The sequence below is a fragment of the Schistocerca gregaria genome, chromosome 8 (genome assembly GCF_023897955.1).
Source record: "Schistocerca gregaria isolate iqSchGreg1 chromosome 8, iqSchGreg1.2, whole genome shotgun sequence".
In the NCBI taxonomy this organism is placed as follows: Eukaryota; Metazoa; Arthropoda; class Insecta; order Orthoptera; family Acrididae; genus Schistocerca; species Schistocerca gregaria.
The window spans coordinates 361,501,168-361,503,917 of NC_064927.1; the positions used below are offsets into that span (position 1 = coordinate 361,501,168).

Below are 2,750 nucleotides of genomic sequence, written 5' to 3' on the forward strand. Positions count from 1 at the left end.
AAGTTGAAATGTCTTCGATGAGTTCACTACTCATGTCACATCCAATGACTAGTCCACGTTTGAAGTCACTGAACTCTCGTCACCGACCCATTCTGTTCATACTGCTTCTCTACCGACAACTCAATACAACCCCCTCCCCCTCTTTCCCCAGACTCCTTTTATACTCACTAGTTCACATCTTTTGTCATGTAGTAATCATCTACGAATTAAATACGATTGTCCTGATGTTTTTGATCGGATAGTGTACAAGAATGCCAACGGCCATGCCGCAGTGGTAACACTGGTTCCCATCAGATCACCGAAGTTAAGCGCTGTCGGGCTGGGCTAGCACTTACATGAGTGACTGCCAACGGTCTGCCGAGGGCTGTTGGCAAGCGGGTTGCACTCAGCCCTTGTGTGGTAAACTGAGAAACTATTTGATTGAGAAGTAGCGGATCCGGTCTCAGAAACTGACATACGGCCGGGAGAGCAGTGTGCTGACCACATGTGCTCCCTATCCGCATCCAGTGACGCCTATTGTCTGAGGATGACACGGCGGCCGGTCGGTGCCGTTGGGCCTTCATGGTCTGTTCGAAAAGAACTAATTTAAGTCAGTGTATATGAAGGCGCTCGTGAGATTTAACTCCCATGTTCGGCAGATTGGTAGTTTTAGTCTGTCGTGGCTTCCTTTGGTATGTACATGGTATTCCGTCCTTATCTCTTCAGCTCTAATGAAAAGTGGTTCTTGCATGCTGTGTATTTATTAGACGAGAGGCTCGAGAGACAGTCTTGAGGTTTTTATCACTAGGAATATTTGATATCAGTTTTTATTGGTTGTCATCGATGAATACTGTGGAAGCTGCCATTGTGACGTAGCTGACGGCGCTAGAAACCTTTTACTATTTCCTATTGTCTACAGAGTTGGTTTTACGACGTGCGGTGGGGCAGCTCCACTGGTAGAGTTGGCCGGCCGGCTTGGAACCTACAGTGACTGACAACTTATACTGCGAGATTCTGTAGATCTTTCCCTTATACTTTTCTCACTACATCCATTCACCCTTAAAATGATTTTATCGCACCATAACGCTGTCACAAGCCCAGACGAATTTTGTTGAAATGGACTCATGCGTGAAAGCCTACGCTCTTATACGCCAGATCTGTCAAAGTGTCGCACTGTCGAGCTAGTATAATTGAATCGAGAACTAACGAAGGTTTGTTGACCTATCACCATTATCCATGAACAAATACAATTTTACAACAGCGCGGAAGATTCTAAAAAACTGGACATCTAGAGAAAAATAAATTTACTACGGAGATCTTAAATAGGTATTATCAGGTGCTAATAGCTGATTCGCTGAAGAACTTTCCAAGAAGTGTAACATACGGTATGAGATAAAGATAAAGAGAAAATGGCCCTTACAATAAACCGCCTGTATTCCTAAGCGTTATAGCTTTTACGTTGACGAGACGTTTCGTAGCTTAGCTCCACCTCCGAAGACCACAGTTGATGTTTTCAGTTGTATATATACTTCTCTTTGTACAATCCTATTCGAATACTAAGTGTTTGCTTGATACAAACCATAACACTTGATCATGAGTTCTCAAATTAGTTATTGCTGAATTTTTCGTATTAGAAACAATTCAAGTATTTGCAGAAGTTCAACATATTTTACAGCATTTTTGCCACAACTCATATAGTTTTTTTTCCATTTCCATTCAGAAGAAATTTCAAAAATAATGAAACTATGCGCATTATTTAATGACTTTCAGTATCCTGGGTAGGCTTCAGTTTACATCTATCGATTCATTCAGGAAGTTGGAAGGGCCTGAAACGCGACCATGAAGTGAATGCAAATAGCTTTGCAACACTCAGATATAAAGGGCGATCAAAATGTTTCCATTCGAAGGAGTGCCTGCAGCGTTTATGCAGTGTAGAACGACCCCAGTGCTGGTACATAAGCATCGGCCTGTAGATAAGGGATTAGTGTGGTACTCGTGTCCTTTCGACGTGCGTGCTGTAAATGCGGACCGTGAACTATGGCGACGTTATTAGCAGATGTGCCCAAACAGGACCAACGTAATGTAATTCTTTTCTTGGCTGCCGAAGGACAAACAGCGATAGACATCCAACGGAGAGTGAAGAATGTTACGGGGCAGCATTTATATCCAAAACCACTGTAGTTGAATGGTGTGCCAAGTTCCACGCTGGTCGCGATGGACACAGGACGGCCATCGACATGTGGGATATCAGAAGTTACGTGGGAGACGCTCGAGCAGCCGTCGTATGGTATTCCTCTCCATGTGGTTATTACGCTTTCGGTCCCTTGAAAATACCTTGAAACGTCGACAACACTTGCAGGACGAGCATGTGCAATAAGCAGTTACGGACTTCTTCATGCAGCAGGACGCGGTGTTTTGCCAAACGAGTATCTTCAAGCTGAGGCTCCGTGGAGAGATTGTCTAAATCCCCACGACGATTTTACCTCATTGGTATATTGATTCTGAACTGTACGGACTTATAACAAAAACATGTTGATCGCCCCTTATAACATGCCCTGTATCACCACAAAATCATCCTCCAGTAGTAATAACAGCTAATATTTAAAAGGTATTTACCCATGGCTCCTGTGAGGGAGGATATTAAAGTTAATTCCTGTCACATATCATCACAATAACTAACTTGGAGGGGAAACATCTCTCGTCGTTGGTACATCAATTTCCGCCAATGCTGACATAACCTCAAGTGACAGTCGATAGAATTATCGAAATAA

The 2,750-nt window shown here is 43.3% G+C and overlaps 1 pseudogene; it reads left to right on the forward strand.

Annotated features, from left to right (window-relative positions):
- Nucleotides 1-253: 253 nt before the first annotated feature.
- LOC126285601 (5S ribosomal RNA) lies at nucleotides 254-373 on the forward strand (annotated as a pseudogene).
- Nucleotides 374-2,750: the final 2,377 nt, after the last annotated feature.